The sequence below is a fragment of the Cardiocondyla obscurior genome, linkage group LG19 (genome assembly GCF_019399895.1).
Source record: "Cardiocondyla obscurior isolate alpha-2009 linkage group LG19, Cobs3.1, whole genome shotgun sequence".
In the NCBI taxonomy this organism is placed as follows: Eukaryota; Metazoa; Arthropoda; class Insecta; order Hymenoptera; family Formicidae; genus Cardiocondyla; species Cardiocondyla obscurior.
Genome location: NC_091882.1, coordinates 2,361,583 through 2,380,801, shown reverse-complemented (window position 1 = coordinate 2,380,801; position 19,219 = coordinate 2,361,583). Strand labels below are relative to the sequence as shown.

At 40.9% G+C, this 19,219-nt stretch overlaps 1 protein-coding gene and 1 long non-coding RNA gene across 4 annotated transcripts in view; one reads left to right on the top strand and one right to left on the bottom strand.

The window, feature by feature from the left end:
- The window catches only part of Pgant9 (polypeptide N-acetylgalactosaminyltransferase 9), a 182,612-nt gene that overhangs the window by 23,485 nt on the left and 139,908 nt on the right, over positions 1 to 19,219 (bottom strand). The gene's annotated exons all lie outside the window — the stretch shown is intronic.
- LOC139109895 (uncharacterized) overlaps positions 14,349 to 19,219 on the top strand; it is a 49,113-nt gene continuing 44,242 nt past the window's right edge. The window contains exon 1 of the long non-coding RNA XR_011546905.1: positions 14,349 to 15,500. This is a non-coding gene — a long non-coding RNA (uncharacterized lncRNA). The remainder of the gene's footprint in view (positions 15,501 to 19,219) is intronic.

The window sequence follows — 19,219 nt, the reverse complement described above, 5'->3', positions numbered from 1 at the left end:
CACGAAACTGTTTGCCGAATTTCCGATTCATCCTTCCTGATGTACCGGAGCGAAATACCTACTCGTGAATGAGACCCTTTCATAATCAGTATCTGCGCGAAATTGGAAGCGTTTGTGTCGGATAAAATGTAAAATTTAATATACGCACACTCGCGCGTGCTTTTTCACTGGCGAGAACAACGCGGGACGCGCAAATGCGACAGACATCGGTAAACGAAGCGATTGGAGAAATAAGATAACTTTAATTACGTGAATAAAAATTTATTTAGCTTTTCGAATTTTGCGATACAGTTAGTAATTATTAAATCGCAGATTAGATACATTTGCTTAGCTGGTGGGCTAGCTCGGTACTAGCCATAATTTATAAAAAAAAGTATTTGTTATTTGAAAAGGAAAAAAAAAAATCTGTTTAGTATTTATTTAGCCACTGTCCAGCACGGGCGAAAAGCGTTTCGATAATCTAGCTTTCCTAGCTCGTTATTAGTCAGTAATAATTGTTTGGTACTCGGACGTTTTGAGCTTTACATTTCTGATTCGATGCTGAACAGTTTCGTCCTCAATTTCCCACTCGGGATAGTTAAACGATAGTTTCGAACAAGATAATAATTTAAATAGAGAAAAAAAAAGAAAAAAAAAGTGATCCCTGAAAGCAATAATTTTTCTTTCTCTCTCTCTTTCTCTCTTTCATGATTTTATAAACCGATTTAATGGATACGAGAAGGAGATTAGTAAGCTACAACATATTTTAGCTCTGCAATTGCAAGATAAAATAACGTCGCTGATTGAATGTCGATACCGTAATACACATCGACAATGTTGAGAATAAGTATTTTATATTTCCATTTCGGTGTAGTCGTTTAATATTTAATCGAAATAAATGCTGAACAATGGTAAAGAATAATAGACGATGTCACGTTAAAATCTACATAAATTGTCGCGAATATTTATACGTAATTCATTTTTATCAGCGCACATGATAATTCCGGCTGCGTTAAAACAACATAAATATAAATTGTAAAACGTATCATATAATACGTAATTAAAATTTTTCACATTTACAATTAAAAAAGAAAAAAAAAAAAGAAAAATGTTCTGCTGCTTATAAAATAATAAAGAGATTTCTCGTGTAAAAAGGGAACATTAATTTTTCTATTTTGAACAACCGGTGTACTCGAGTATAAATTTATAAACCCCACACGTCATATTAAGATAATTAAAATTAATGAAGTTAAGACGGTTTAAATAAAAATTTCGTTTCAAATCAAAAGGGAACCAGAAATGTCTCTTTCCAGAAACATAACTGCTTAATTTTAGCGCATAAAATTTTATATTACAAAACATTAACATATTTTTTTTTTTTTAACGTGTACACACGCGCGTGTGCCGGCGTCTAAAATAATATTTTATCAGCGTGAAACACATGCCCGTGTTATCGTTGATTGCGTATCTGATGCGCCTTAACTATACATCGGATAAGCTTTTGACTAGAAAAGCAAAAGAGGCTCGCAAACGCTCGAGCTGAATCAACGCTATTTGCATTTGCATTCCTCTCGTTCCGCATTAGTTTGTGTACTCAATTTTAGCAGTAAAGCCGGCGAAATTCTCATTTTCAAATGCGGAGCACTTGCGTTTTTTTAATTTCCAACATTGTCGGTGATAAATCTCGCGGTAATAACCGGCCACCGCGAAGAAAATTCTGGTCACGGTTTGTCATTATTATCGCACGTAATTCTTAGGAATAACAGGTTTCCTAATCTCTTTTTCTGTAAGTCATTTTTAATTTATTATTATGACCAACGGAATCTTTGTTACGCGCTGCCATTAATATATTTGACACAATTAACGTAATTTACATAAGAATATAACGACATATCGATCGATCACTCAATATTCATTAATTATTCACGCCGTGGATGTAACCTGTTGTTTCTAATTTACAAATAAAAAATAAAATAAAATAAAATAAAAAATAATCCAGCAAACTCGCACGCAAAAATTGTTCATAATGCCACCCGGTTAAATAATAAAAAACGCACTCTTTCGCTTAATCACTTTAACTAACGTATTTATACCGATGTTGAATTTGCGTAATAGAATAAATCATTCGATTAGAGAAGAAACCGCCGGCTCAATGCGTATTTATACGGCCGGCGCAGTTTGAAAGTAAATCGGAGCAATATCGTCACAGTCATATTAATATCGCGGGAACGCGCGGCCGCGAATATAAATTGCCCGCGCGGCACGACTCGAACAAAGTGGGAAATCGCTTAAGCCAGTAAACGCATCGATCGTTTCCAGTCGATTGACGTTCAACAGCGATATCCTCTTTCCCGTCGACAAAAGAGACTCCATTGTTGGACGGCGGTGCGGGGTGGGTCGCCTCGAAATCAGCCACGGATATCGAATGAGAAGCGGCTCCTTCGCGCGTTCAGCACATTCGGCGATCACCCTTGCAAGCTCCCCCTTATCGCCCTCCCTTATCGTTCTCATCCCACGTCGTTTCAATCGCCTAAACCCCGCGAGGCGTTGCACTCGATCAAACGCGTCACGTTTCACGGTGCATCCCCAACGTCGCCCAAGTCCCGCAACCCCGGATGCGTGAGATTCTATTTGCAAGTCTCTCTTCCGCCGCAGGCATCTCTCTCTCTTTCTCTCTCTCTCTCTCTCTCTCTCTCTCTCTCTTTGCCTGCGGGGATCGTCGACTTGTCTTCGTTCGCGGAAATTGAAGAAATAGGCATACCCGAAGTGAGTGAAAGTCAAATACCGTGCGAAGTGAGTGCCGCGAAGCACGCGCCGAGCTTCGCGGAGGAAGAACGACGTTGCGTCGCGAAAAGAGAATCAATTTCTCGCACCGAAACTTTTCCCTCTGTCGGAACATTCGTTTCTCCGATAAATCGTAATAGGAACATTTTCAGCGATTCGCGCGACGGAGTTAGGGCCGACGTTTTGTTTAATTAAAATTCAAATGCGATAAATTATCGCGACGCTCCCCCGCCGGTTACGCTATTGAAAGTTAATGGAAGCTTGGAAAAATATAATCTGTTTCACAAAGTTTTAAAGGAAAGCGTCTTATAATGGAATTTATTGATTCGCATATCCAAGTTTTCATCTCATCTCTTTCGCCCGATACCGCAATAAAATGCAAGGGAGGGAAACGTCTTAAAACTCGCGGGGCTATCAGAAAATACAGAATGAGATGTACAATCTAATTTAGTTTCCCGGCGTAATTATATCTTTAAAGAAAAACTTTTGCAAGGGTAGCATTGCAAAATATCTGCTCCAACGTTTCGCGGAAAGATAAATGAAAGTTTCGTAAAGCTAATTGCGGCTTTTACGAGCGTATTTCTTGCCTTTCAAGAATCGTTTGTCTACAGATCAGATTATGTTACAACATCCGACGGTCGACATTCCGTAAAAATGTTTTTACATTACTCGCGCCTTTTACAATTCCGCTTAAGCGCATACGTCGCCGTATCCGATAATTAATTCATTAATTCATTAATTCATTAATTCATTAATTCGTAAAAGTAATTGAAACAACGAAACACTCGAGAATTAAGGGGCACTTTGTACGTCGCTGTAACGCGAAAAGCACGACGCTGCTGTAACGTCCGAAAGTAACTCGAACCTCAAAAATCATAAAGTGGAAAAACTGTATGCTTCGCGATATCCCGTGTAAGTTACGCTACATTTGGCATCCTCGGAGAACGATCTCGAACGTAAGGGAATCTAGATACCCGGGGAGGATTCCCGTCATAACCGACGGATAAGAACGCCTTTCTCGTACAAGATTACAGGACCATCCGGAGGAAATAGAACCGCGGTCTTTTTATATTTTTTTTTTTTAAGAAAAAAAACGGGCGCAGATCGTTCGGAATAGCCGGAACGGGCGCGATAAAAATGCACGAGCCACGTAAACTCGAATTTCGAAAGTTTTTATTTCTATTTCGCCGCCTCAGGTCGCGCGGGAGCTTCTTGCGAAAAAATCCACGCGCGCTGCCTAATGTAATTATACTTTTAATTAATCAACAGTTATTCAACTAAATGAGGTGCTTTTCAAGGAGGCGAAATACGATGTGCATATAATTATCGGAATGTGGTGTTTCGTTGTTTCACATCAAGTGTAATCTAACACGGTAAAAAAAAAAAAAAAAAAAAAAAAAAGCTGCAAGGGTGGTTTCAATTAGCCCGTCGCGACTCGAGTATCGCGCAGCTCGCAAGCTCGCGCCCGACCCACGGGGTGTCGTAAAGATCCATAATGGCCCGGCGGGGCGCGGACTTTCGGCCGTGAGAGTAAACGAGGATATCCATGATGAAGTGCCTTCGCACCTTTCCTCGTGCGCCGAGCTACGTATACACGCGCGAGGGGAGGCTGCCGTTAAGTTACGAGAGCTTTCGTACGCCGGGCGTGAGCGGAATGCATTATAACTGTATACACGTTCCGAACGTCCGCAGTTAACCCGCGAATTATTGTCTCGTTTATATCGTCGTATTTAATTTTGCGGGATTTCCGCGAATCCGCGCGAGCGTGGTACCGTAACACATAATATTCACGTCAAAGCTCCATTCGTTGGTTGGAATAAAAAAAAAAGGGAGGGAGAGCGAAGAGGAAGCGAACGTCGTTCTGACACGCGAACTTACTTTCTTACACCTCGACGTTACTCACTAGCCGAAAATTACGTGCTAGCTAGACTGCTTTTGTTTCTAAGTTGGCGCGCAGCTTGTACCGATTAGTAAATTCACAAACGTTGATGCTGAGAATTTTAAATATATGAAGATGTAGAAGAGGCACACGGGGTTCATTTGCTTAATGAGAATGAAGTAAAGCGCAGGGTGAGGGGCGACAGAAACAAAATCTGGAGGAGAGAGTTCGGAAAATCGTGATCGTTTAAACACAAAGGTGCCTCCGGCACGCGAAATCCGCATGAATCAAAGCAAATCGCGTGGCACTTTATTCGTCGAGTGCTTCACGGGGGAGCTGATTGAAATTCAATCTTAACGAGACGAGGCTTTGACGACGCTTTGATAGCGACGCGGAAATGAATGTTCTGCCAAAATGTAGGTGGCACTTGCCGGCAACGACTGCTGGGAGGCCGCGCGGTAAGTTTCACGGAAAGCGCGAAATACGCCGGCATAGAGATTCCGTGTATGCGCGTGTCATAAAGTCCCAAGTGAGCTTGGTTGCGCGACGACAGCTTTGTATCCCGATATGGCGTCTGCGACATCGAGCTACTCTAGTGGGACGTAAGAGAAAGAACAGAGCGCCGTAGATTCGCGACGACTCCTAGAATTGTCGGTTTCCGTCGCCTATAAATATTACGTTTCAGCGTTAAATACCCGAGTTAGCGAATGAAATTAATTTCGCAACAAAAAAGAAAAATAAAAAAACCCACGTAAAAAGATATTCAATCAATATGACGCGCATCATATAATTATTTTTCTTTAAATACATTTAATGGAAATTTTAATTTCATATTCTGCTGATCTTTTATTGGCGGATAATAACGTCGACGGGAGCTTTCGGCAAAACTGTCGATCATGAATCTAAATAAACATTTATTGTTTCAAGGAAAAATTAATAAGACCATTTAAATGTCTCAATAATGTCGCGTGGGATTTTAATTCGAACGACGCGGCTCGCAGTTTCATGGGCATTACAGGCTCGCAATTTCCCCGTGTGTGCACACCTCGTAAAATTCTGTATAAACAGTTGACGGCGTTAACATGACAGCTTTGTGTCTCGAGGCAGCAGTGAGATAGTCTAAGAAACGCCTACCATTTCGGTTGCACGAATGTTTCTCTTCCTGGTCTCTCTCTTTCTCTCTCTCTCTCTCTCTCTCTAATTCGCATATTGCGATCGTACACTCGTCTCTGAATTTACGTTACTGTGGGATTTCTGTCGCGCAAGGAAAATTCCACGCATACAGCCCAAATCCCGGTTTTTCAGTTTATTACCGCCGCTCTCTTTTCTGTATTATATAATTTTATATGCACCGATGCCAGAATTTACACGATCACTTCCATCCGCGACATCTGACCCCCGGTGGATGGCTGGGAGTCACCGAAGCGCGATACACATTTGGTTAGCTATATAATTAGTAATTAGTGGCTGACAAATGCTCCATCTTTGTTTAAAATGCGTTAAATTTAGCCTGACATTAAATTACAATAACAATGGCCGCGCAAAGTTCCATTATATTAAATTTAATTTATCGTAATTTTCGTGCGTTATTTTATTTTCCTGTTATACCGGCGAAAATATTTATCGGGGAAATATTACGAGACCCCGGCGCATGAGAATTTAGAATAAATCAACGGCAGCTATTGGTTGACGGCTAGTACATTCCAATTAACCGGCCTTTTATAATTGTTGATAACAGCAAAGTGCTTCGCGCTTTGCCGCTGGAAAATTACATTTATGTATTTCTCTTTATTAATCGAGTAAATAACTTCGAATAACAAAAATGGAAATGTACGTGAACACAAACGAAATTAAATATGTGACAATATATTAATGCCGCGTGCACGTTCGCAGTGCACGAACGAAAGCAAAAAGAAAGAAAAAAAAAAAAAGGCTGCCGATCAATTTTTAATTCATATTTCCGTTTTAATATCATCTCCTTTTGATCGCAATCAAATTGCTTTCGTAATTATTCCCGTAGTACATTGTTACAATTAATTACTGCAATTATTGCGAAATGCGCGTCTCTGGCAAACGAAAAAAATGTGCAGCGAGCAAGTAAAAAGAAAGCAGAGAAAAAGAAAAAAAAAAAAAGAAAAAGAAAAAAAAGAGAAAAGAAAATGATGCCGCCGCGAACAACTAATTCAACGCCCAACCGCGTCCGAATTTTTGCGTCGCATAGCAAACGCGATGGCTAGCTCGGACCGGGATTGCGACCTGAAAGCCTTGGAAGGGGATGATGGATAGTGTTTACCTGTAATGAGTAAACATCCTCGCCCGCCGCCATCGCTCGCGGTGAAACTCGAAGGGCGAGAACGGTTCGTGCCGACGCGACCGGCTCGCTAACAAGCGTCCTCGTTTGCATCCTATTTCTATACCTTTCGCGAAATCCTCCCTGCACGCGCGTTACCGTCGACGAGAGTTAGCAGTCATTGAATTCGAGTTCGTTGAGATGCATCGGCGAAGAGTACGCGACCTCCCCTATGTTAGCATACGCGCACAAGCGCGAGTAAAGCACACAGATGTGCAGTAGTAACAACGAGGACGGCGCGAACTGACGTTGAATAAGCGATGCGGTGCTCGCGCTCAACCAGATACGTTCTACGATTAGCCAGAAATATTTATATACCGGAGTTATGCATGCCGCAACGTCCACTCGGTCTCTTAAAGACTATAGCGTGTTTCGGAGAAGCGACTGCCCGTTAATGAGGTAACCAGTTTCCTTCTGCGAGTACACTGTACAGATATTCAAAGCGCGAAACTAATCCGAATTAATTTTGAAGTCATTCGATCGGCTTTATGTAATTTACACCTTCGCACGCACGGGCCTTTTTATTACATTTTTTTTCCTCTTTTTTTTCTTTTTCGTCGCGTGCACGACGCGTTTGTACGCCGCGATGTATTAACACGGCGCTTCTAAGCGGCGCCTATAACGTGAATAAACGCTTATTTCACGCATTTGTGTACCCAACCGACAGAGTAGGTTTACGTCGGGGATTATCTGCGAGCTTAACTACTGCTGTTTTCAGAGACAATAGAGGGAGAGATGCGGTCAGAGCGTGGCGGGCTTTATGAGCCTGATGCATCAGTAATGCCGGTCGAAATTCGGCTGCTGATATTCCCATCTCTAGGCGGTATATGGTAATTATCGTATTGTGCAAATAATGCCGCCGCTATGTATTCAAATTGAAACATCGTCCGAATGTAATTAAAGCGGACCACTGTCGAGGAACGGTGGCCCGCCCCGGGTGAGTTTAGTCCGTGGCGCCGTTACAGGTGCGCATAAAGCGCAGGATGGACAACGGGGGGGAGGGAGGGGGGAGGGGGGGAGCCGCTTCTCCCGTTCATATATCTCACATCACGTCGCGTTACACTCGCAATTGTTAGCCGACGTTTCGGTAATTGCGACGTCGATAAAACCGCCGCGAGCCAGCGCGAAACTAAGACGAGCATCGCGGAGCCTCCGCCCAGCTGCTCCGCGATATTACTTGCGACGGCAATTCGTTATATTTGCGCGCCTCGTGTCCCCGCTGCGGCATAATTAATTGTTGATTTACATGAGCCGGTCTTATTATGACCCGGCGTACATTCCGCGCCGAGTATACGAGATATTAATATTATTTAGTTTCCCGCTTACGGCGCTTGGGCTAATTCGATCGCGCGAAACCTTATTACGTAATTACGCTCGAAATATGTGATATTTATATCGACGATAAATTTAATGTGTATTAATAATATTAGCAATGAGGGTCGTGTACCGTTTCTGCGATATGATTATTTAATATTTGGGATGCAGAATTTAATAACCGCTTTTTAAACAATACACGAAATAAATAAGTGTAATGTCATTCTACAAAGTTTGCGTAATCAAATTTAATAATAATTTATCATCGTCTAGTTAGCACGTTAATAAGAAGGATTTAATTAATAAGAAGGAATGACCAGAGGCATTGTATTCGACGAGTTATTACTCGCAGCGTAGTGCGTGCTAATTGTATATGCTACGCGATCAATTTCGGTATCTCGCAATCATTCGGAGAGAGAGAAAGAGAAACACAGAGAGAACGGGGGAGAAGGGGAGGGGAGGGAAGAGACGAACTCTCGTTATCTGTTGTCCGAAACTGTCATCGGACTGGACAAGCTCACATAATTATCGGTATCTCCAGACAATGGCGCTCGTTAACTGCTGAAACTATTGCTCAAGACAGGTCCTTGTTCAGCCCGAAGGTACCGCTAGCCTTCGGGAAAACTAGTATTATTTCCCCGCTGGACTCTGTCCAAGTTTCAGGTTGTTTAGCGAACGAGCAATTTTTTTTTTCCTTTTTTTTCGTTTGCCTACCTTTCGTCCGATTCCCCGTTTTTTTTTTTTTTTTATTTACTCTGTTCTCCGTCCGAAAGATAACATGTGATTATTACGTAGCCAGTTGACGATACGATTTTTTTAATGTTATATTCGACGTACGTTCGATACGAGTAGAGGCGGGTGCATTGAAAATTTAACGCACGGTCAACGAAAATAATCTACGGTGAATTAAAACAAAAATAATAATAATAAATAAAGAAACAACATTACGAAACCTGAGATTTAAGTGCGAGGATTTGTAACGTAAAGGGGAAAAAGCTCTCCGAATCGTGCCGGTGTGTACATCGTTCGTTACTACCGCGAGCGCGGGCGCCGCTGCCGCCACTTCGCATCCATCTCGCACTCAGCCGCAATATAGCCGCGAATTAATTGGTCTTGCCCCATGATTAGTAGGTCCCACGGAATTACCACGATGCCCCGCTGTGATTAATATCCTGGTGTTGCCAACTTTCGCGCGCGGAAGATTAATAACGGCGAAAACAGGGGAGGAAAAGAGGGGTTTCGAGCGGAACTGACAAGCAGAGAGAGGGTCCCCTCTCATACGGGGAGTTTTAATACAGCCGCGACGGTTTGTCACCGCAGAATTTCATCGTCCGAATCCTACCCCCCACCCCCCGTATTTCCTCCTTGCCTCTCTATTGCGCTCGCAGTCGGCGGTATCCGCCTGTGCCCTGTCACGCGCAGGTGTATAATCCTTTTTCAAAAAGTTCCAGCTGCGCTTCAAGTGGAGCCCGGCGCGCGATGTGTTTCAATCGCACGACGTTTATGCGCGACCGAGAAATCAGGAATCCTCTCTCTCCCCCAAGGTTATATAACATTCCCGCATTTTATACGAACCGGTACATCCTGCATTTTTATGCAGAATACAAAATACACGTACGAAGATCGAACTCTGACATTAACTCGGTGTAAAATTAGTTATTACACGCGCTCGATCGCCGATTTCTTCGGTTAAATATAGAAAAATCTATCTTAAACGCGAATGAAACTTTAGGCGGCAAAAAGTTGAAAGAACGAGGTCAGATAAAATATCAATCTATTACGGATTAGAAATTTTACATTTACGGTGCCGCCGACATTTACATTTTACATTTACGCGTTCGTTACATCAAATACCATCGTAAATCTTCGATAATGTCTATTAGAAATGTAAAGCTAAAACTTTATTAATAAGTTGAATAATTTTCTAGATGCATTATAATGTCCGTTTGATTTTCATGAGAGAAAGTGCGATTGATAAAACTTTCGGCTTATTTTCTATTTTTTTTTCTCCAGATGCTAGAATATTTATTTATTAGCGCGCTTTAAAAAATAATACCAGATTTTGAAGCCACTTTTTTTTTTCATCTGAGATTTATATTTTAGTTTCGTAAAAAATTAAAATTGCTTTGCAAAATAATATAAATTTAATTAACGCGGTGACAACAATTTTATAACGGCGGCATTGTACTAATATATTATTCTTTCCTAACACAACCTTTAATTTCTCTCCCTTTAAAGTATGATGAATGTCGGAAAAAGCTCATTTTAAAGCTGAAGTAGGTTGAGGAGCACAGAGTATCGATTCCCGATTGAATTTAAATATTCTTCGTTCATACTTTATAATCGCAAAATTATCGGATATTAATTTAAATATGCAAATGACTTTTAACATTTTCTAGTCCTTTTATTTAAAAGTAATTATATTAATAATTTATTTCTCGGTCACATTACATAATACATTTGTAAAAATATACTTTTCTAATTAATTGGATTTTTTCGTATAAATTAACTAATATTAAACATACATACAGTATTACATAAACCTTTCAATAGCGTTTCCATACCATCTCTGTACGTGCATTTCTCTGCACGTTGCGACCACAAAAAAAAAAAAAAAAAAAAAAAAAGAGGGAAACAAAAAAGCATTGTTAATTATTTTTCCTATTCGCGCCGCTGTTATGATTTCAGTGGCTTTCCGATTCCCAGCGGCGCGAGATTTACATTAAAATATCTTTTAAAATTGAAGTCGCGAACGAGTTTCTAAATTCATGTCGTCCAGTAGGTACGTTCGAACGTGCAGATGAATGAATTTGCGTGTCGCGGGTACCGGTGTTCAGACACACGTAAATTATTTCGCCCCGTTAACGCAACCGGCTCTCTCCCCAATGACGTTTCGTAGAAGTGCGGTCAACGGTGCAAGCGGTAGCGTTTAATTAACGTATGCATTATACCGTTTGGAGAACGGTGGCAGCGGCCGCGGCGCGGTATCTGCTAGACTAGAAACATGGCATTAATCATAAATGTGGGGAGATTCCGATGTGTATCCCGACACGCATCACATGGCACCGCGAACTAACGCCGCATCGAATTTATTCGCGCACTTAAATATGCGTACCATTAGATTAATGCGGATTCAACTACGAGTTTATGATTCGCATCGCACGGGACCAACTTGATGTATCGACAATGCACGCGTGCATAATTCAGGGCTTGTATCGTTAATAGTAATAAAGCTCAGAACGCATCGCGGTCATAAATAAATTTGCAACAAATAAATAACTGGCTGTGCATTAATAATAAATATATAATAATTGAAATTAAAAATTTCTTAATATACGACGTAATTTTGGAATATATTAGTTTTATAATTTTCTTTTTTTATTTTATTTTAATGCGCCATAAGGCAATCGAGATTAATGTAATATCCATATATTAAATGATATTATAATAAGACTTAACGGGCGGAATCAATCTCTTCCATTCCGGTGTGCAGTTTCACGTTTTGAAAATAATCAGACGAATGTCGCTAAATCAATGTTGGTACGTTAATTAATTCCTCGACAGTGAGAAAAATAAATAACGTCAGCAACATCCGGTGTGGCGGTAATCGATACCGGCGTTTCCAAGTATTGTATCGCGCAATCTGTTACAGCAGCTCGGGCAGTTAAAATAAATAAAAAAAAAAGAACCTATGTAAAATTAATTAAAGACGAGCTATGCTTACAGTATACTTATTTTACGATGCGGACCTCGGCGAATAACGAAGTCAAAAGATTTCAAAGCTATAATTTTGTATAACAAATTACGCATTAAAATGATAAATACGGAGAGTAGCGGGATATCGAAACTATTACCTTATACATGCGACAGAATTTCGAGAATGTTTTCATACTCGCAAGATAAAAATTCCGATAATATCAAAAATCCTTACAAAAAAAGCTCTATATTGTTGCGCTTCTATTTTATTATGCGCATAGATTTCAACTTCCAAGATTCCAGTAATTATTCATCGATAAAATTCTTTAACTGGGTCAATTATTGCTATTGCCAATAATCTATTTTATATTTTCTAAAATAAGTTTGATATTATCGAGTCTAAAATAAGAATTTGTAAAATATTAAAAATGTTAATTTTCGTGGGGCATACTCGTAATAACTTCGCGCATTTACATAAGCTTATTCGGGCATCTAGAACGACAGGAAATCAGTTAGCTTAACGCTAAGCGCCAACGTAGGTATTACTGTCTCTAGAGAAAACCTGTTACTTACTAATGACGGCTCATTAATAGCGTCTATGTCATATCTATTCAATATCTGGAAACGTTCGATAAGGTATGCCTTTCGTCTATGCTCGCGCGTGTGAGGAACGTATGCAACGTAATTCGAGGTAAAACCGTAACGACAAGTAAAACGCGGTCAACGACCGGATTTTTCGTTGCGTCTATCCCGATATTTTTATCCCGGTAACAAATCTGGTCGCATTTTTCAGTTTCTCGGCTCACATATGTTCTTATTGTCGATATTATTTATTGCTGGTATTCGTCGTTCGTGTAACTCTTATGAGGAATATCACGTGCATTGAGAAACGAGAAAAGCGAAGCTGCGGAAAAGATCGATGAGAGAAGAAGAAATATTAGTTCTAGTCTAAAGTTCGGATATCTCCCTCCATTTAGTCCCCCGGGGAAAACCGGAAGATCAAAAGATTACAATATATCGATATTATCGCGGGGGAGACAGGAGATACAGACTCAAAGGCGCGGTAGCAGACACGTAATAAGACTCGTGACGGTCTCCAGCCCGAAGTAAAACTTACTTCTGGCTTCTTTCCGAACGGGACTCGTTGCTTTCCGCGCACATCTCGATAACGGCTTACGGATGAATAAATTCGGAAATCTCCCGATGCCAGTTTTTGTTCAATCGTGACATTTTTATTCCGCAAATACGCGTACTGCTTGGCTATAAGAAAATTTGAGATATATCCGATTTTCCTGATATTTCTTACGTCATTTCTTTTGTACTGCAAACTGGCTCGATGCACTCGCAATCTAGAGATCACATTTCTACACGGTTTTTGACAAATCCGGTATTTGCGTAGCATACGCGAGCAATCCGTTCGTGCGCGAAGCTCGCGAGACCGATTCTGCTGAATCTGGCCGACGTCGCGCTGGCGGATTTTGCGAAAATAGAAAATGATTCTGTTCCGGTCTATTTTTCAAACTCTTGTTATCTATTCGTAAATTTCAGGATAAAAGTATTACGAAAATTAGTTAAAAAATATTAAACGGCGCGCATCTGAAAAGTAACGTAAGGTGCTTTAGTTTCTTCCGCGTTAAACAATTATTTTTCCATATAAAATCTTTCAACAATCAATTACGAATTATTACACAAATAATACCGAACGCCCGAACGCTCGAACCAAGACCGCGTTCACCCCCACCACCCCCTTCCATTCCCATCCCTCCCCGTCCCAATTCTTTCGGCGTAGCGCGAGGTCCCACTATTCGTCGCGCAACCACGTGCAATTAAACACCGCCGGCGGTGCGTCTCCGTTTCGAATTGTACTTAGCGCGCTCGATCACTCGCATGATGGCCGCTGTGACGTCACCAGGTAGACGGACACCTTCCGCGGCAACTTCATCAGAGACGCTTCCGCCAAAGAAACATGGCCGCCGCGCTTGTCCCGCTCTTTGTCGCGACGTGCCGCGCGAGGTGATTATTCTCCGATTATCGTCGAACGATGCTTGAGTACGTCGCGAATAAAGTTCGCCCTTCGCCGCTGGACTCCTCGTCGAGCGCAGGTATTGTTCGGGAACGCGAAAACGCACGGGTGACGACGGCTGCCGCGAACGACGAACGCCTACCTCGCGCAACGAGAAACCGGGCCATCACACGATCGTCGACGAGGTCTACTCGTCGATCGTCGACGAGGACGAGGTCGTCTCTTCCGTGATTTTTTGGTGAGAATACTAATAGCACGCTAGTTTGCTTCTCACGCTTCCCGTATCTTTAAACGCAGTTCAGATACCCATTCAGATATTATATTCGTGTCTTTAAGTCGATCGTACGTGAACTGTAAATGATTGAGTAATCGGGAAAGTAATACGTGATGAATAATGCAGCGTAGTGATTCCCTTAGAACGCGTTGTCCTGCTCAGGGTGAGATGCGTAAACAAGAGCTCCGCGGCGTACGTGGCCTTGCGCGAGGTCACTATATCTCAGTTAGATACAGGCAGTCGAGCACGCAGTACATACACACAGGTAAAAAATCTCCTTACGTGTCGCCAAATATCATTACATATTTGATGAACAAAGCTATCGGCCACCACGAATTAGCTCCCGCGATTAGTAATCTCGACGCGGATAGTATTCGTAAAACAACACCTTTCGCATTTAATACTTATTTCTTATTACGCTCGTGGTTTAACTCTCCCAATCATATTTCTAAATCTCTATTCTATAACGATTATTTAATTTTATGTTACAGAACACTTTCCCGGAGGGATACGACTTCGTCGCAATGGGACTTCTTTACATGTCGCCGAAATAAGTGTTCGTACAAAATGGTTCGTCGATCGTTTTCTCGCGAGAGCCGTTTGAATAAATAATTAATCGGGCGATTTTTTATATGCGAAATTTATGAACGCTAGTAGCTATGTTAGTAACGTACGAGAGACATGTGTTCGGTGATTAGTTTCCGCGATTTTAAATTCATTCGGTTGTGATTTTCGCGTGTTTCCAGTGCGCGGAAGGACGACTCGTCACGACGTCCAAACTGAGAGGAGGAGGAGGCCCAGGAAGGGCATCACGCTTAGGCGGAGCAACTCCTGGGTAAGCATCATTTTTAATTATACAAAATTAACAGCTTCTTGTTTTTTAATGCGACTGCTTTGCCATTTCAATTATAATTAAAAATAATAAATTTTATTAATAGAGAAAGAAAATTGTATTAAAAAAATAATTTAGTTGATTGCAGATCGTATTTAGACAATAAATAACTTCATGTTTTACTTGAAAAATGTTTTAATTGAATGTTTTAACTTCATGTTTTAATTGAAAAATTAATTTAAAGGCTCGTAAGAAAAATTTTTTTAATTTTAATTATGGACATTACGAACGTTTCTACAATTTATGTTATATTTTTATGTTACAGTATCTTCGTAGCTGTTCCACAACTCCGCCTCTGCGCATCTACCGGTGAGTCTTTATATTTTTACAATGCCAGCGCATTAGGGTGGGAAAGATATATTACACGTAGCAAAATATTAAAATAATGTAAAGTAAAAATATATAAAATAAATACGAAACGTTGCGACACCGTAAAAAAAAAACGCGGCTATTAAACGTCTACCTCACTTTTCTGAAATAGGATTATTAATAATTTAAGCCGCAATTTCGGCTTGCAGTTAAAGAAATTTCCGGTTTTCGGATCAATGCTTCCAACAAGTATAATTAGGTACGTTATTAATTCATGCGGAACGCAGGAAGGAATAGAGGGCGGGGGGTGGGAGTTACGTGCACTAAATCCGGACCAACAACTGCGCGATCCCTTCGGTATATCGACTTACCGCTAGCTCTCGATCTCTTGATGGCCGCGCAAACATGTCGGGCCGGTCGTGTAAACATGCACGAAACTGTTTCGGTAAAGACAAGCCATGCATTCGCGGGATATATGGAAGCAAGTTCGAACGAACGTTAACGAATTTACGAAATTGCGCGGGCGGACCTAATGGTTGTATATTAAAAGCATGTCATCGTTGTCGCTTACCGCGAAACGTCGTCGTTGCGCCGATGTATGGAAATTGTTCGTGCTCGTTAAGCGCGTTGACTTACGAAAGGAACTTAACGTCGTCGTGCAGGACTGCGGAATTTCGAAACGAAATTACTTCCCTCCCTCCCCCCCTCCCCAGCTCGCCCATAGCCCCGGCGTTAAACTTATACAACTGTAGCTCGGGACTCAAAAGCGTGCGACGCGTCGGGAACTTTCAATGAGATTTAGCGCAGTGCGTAAAATTCAAGCTAGCGCCAGCCTTTCATTCTCCATCGTCTACTCGACATCGAGCTGTTTTATCGGGAGTACTTTCTCATTTTCGAGATTCTCTGTGATATCGTGATACACACTCGCGATGTACATTTCGTTTCGAAATGTCGATATGTCTAGGAAAAATATAAAAAGAATTTTATAGATAGAATAAGAGCTCCGGTACAAATTTATTTAAAATAAATATAAAAAAATTCTAAACTAATTATCGTTTGAGATCTGATATATATATATATATATATATATATATATATATATATATAAATTAATATACTTAAGAACGTCGCGGTACTTAAATAAAAGCTCTCTACCTCTGAAGTATCCACTATTTCATGATTAATCTCCAAGCAATTACGAACAAGTGCGGCCTCATTCGGAGACCTGCTGCTTTTTATTTATCTACATCGAAGCAATTCACCCTTTTTATATTTCCTCTTGTATTTCGCCCTCCCCCCGCCGTTCCTCCTCTCGTTCTCTAGTGGTCCAATTTCATCGTACCTGAATTATTCTCTCCGAATACGGCGATGAAAGAGGGTGGCCAAATGCGCGACGGTCTCGTTTATTTTAGAGAATAAATAAAAAAGGAACAGTTAGCATATTTGCCGTATATGCTTGGTCATCGTTCATGCTCCCGTTTCCCTTTTTCTTTTCTTTTTTTTTTTTCTCTCTGTCGGACGAAATGGAATTCACTTTTGTTGCACAATTTTCTTTGAGATTGGCGCCGTACGAGTGGCGTATTACGGTGAACCACAATATTTTAAAAGAAATAAATAAATAAATAAATTTCTCCATTTCGTGACTTATTATGCGACGCCGCGGAATACGGAAGGCAAAATGAACTCCGCGTACACACGCGGAAAAGTCTTTTTCATTATTGATAAAATAGTAAATGACGTTTTTGGCTCGCAGTAATTCCGCTCGAACAGCGTTACATGGCCGGTCGACAAATATGCGGCGTGTAATAAACGAAAATTTTTCATGTATATGTATATATACATTAATAAGTGCATTATAAATTAATAAAAGTACACTTTGTATGTAAACTCGCAATTTTAGAAATTCATGTAAAATTACAAAGTAATGTATACGGAATATAACGTTTCTTTTTTTTTTCTTTTTCTTTCTTTTTTTTTTTTATTGTTATTGCGCGACTAAGTGAATTGTAGTAAAGTCGAGACTATTCGTTTCACTTTCGAGCACATCTAAAATCTTTTGCGAACGAGAGGAGTTTATGGTTTCAATTGCGCGGGCCGCACGTTATAATCAAGCGTCTGCCGCTAATAGACGCCGAGAGTGCCTCGGGCGAGATGATTTGCAAATTGCTCTTCCTTGTCAGCGAATATCGCGATTTAATTTTCTCGCGAACGTGCTTTATCTTTGGGCTTTATTGTCGAGCGGGATGCTCGGCCGCGTGCGTTGCTTGCACGACGTTACGGGCAAACGGTAGCAGCGTTTCGTCCGTGATTTTTCCGCGAGGCTGCTTCATAAAATCGTCGACGGAGTGATCGGTCAAAGGGGAACAAACGAGCGCAGAGTACACAGCGCGCGTTGCTGGAATACAGAATAAAAATACGGCAGTCCTTTGAATCGCGCCATCGCACGGTAATCGGGGGTGGAAAAGGTCAATGGCACTCGTTATCAGATAACCCGAAACTCCTCTCGATGTCCTCTTCGATGACAACCAGGAAATACGAGCATTCGCGTTGCCATGAGTCGTGATTTAAAAATCTGATCTCTCGTCGCGGGAAAAGAGAGGGAGAGAGAGAGGGAAATAGAGAGAAACCGCGCAACAGTGATTTCTCGTTTTCTCGTTCGTTTATGCTGAGAGGAAATTCCAACGAAGTTGCGCGTCCCGATTAAGCAAAATGATCCCCTCGTGCAGGCCCCGCCGATCGAATAAAAATTACTCGGCGATAGTAAACGACGATAGTGTACGCGTCGCAATTATACGCGTAACAGCTTCGAGAGCCGCGAAAAAAAAAATAGAACGTAGAACGAAAAGCAGTTCCCCGCCCCCGGTGGGTGAGGTTGTTAGCCCGGTTACTGAATTCCTGTCGATGTTGATTACATCAAGTTGCCAGTCAAGAAATTCTTGAAATTCTCCCGCATTATTATGCCCCCGCGTGTTACGGGATATTTTTATTTCACGTTCGCACACGTACAATAATTTTTAACATGTAAATGTTTAATCAACGGTTAATCGTGCGCCACATAAAGCAATTTTATTAAGTAATAAAATATGCGATACGCGATACATTTTACCCGTGATAATCAATCGGGCGTTATTAAATAGATGGAAGAATCTATCGCGAGAGCATTTTACGTCATCGGTTAATCTTATCGCTTTGCAAAAGTTAATTTGATTGCCTGATATTATACTCTTCGCTGCATTTCCGCGATGCCTGCGTGCAAAATGCTAAAGATCTATTTAAAGAGATTAAAATAAAAAAGAAAAAAAAAAATAATTGGGGGGAGGAAAAAAAAGAAACATTATTTGGAAACTCTCAAGCCAATTTTCTTGCAGATGAAATTTCCAAGAAAACTTAATTACGAACAGATTTTATACCGTATATAAAAAAGATTTTCTATCGATATTCCGCGACGATTCTGTTAAAACTTCTTCAGCTTTCCTTCCGAAATATGGTAATATATTAAATGTGCGATGCATATATGTAAACAGTTTTTAGCATCCGTTATAAGTTGATACGCTGTAGAAAGAGAAGAGAAAAAAATTTGCGAGAGAAAGAGACAGAGAGAGAGAGAGAGAGAAGAGAGATGGGATCTGGTTACATAGTTTTTAACGAGATTTTACGATATAGAAAAGTTTATTTTCCCGGCTCTGTTCATATGCGTGTTACATTTTAGTATCTTCCGT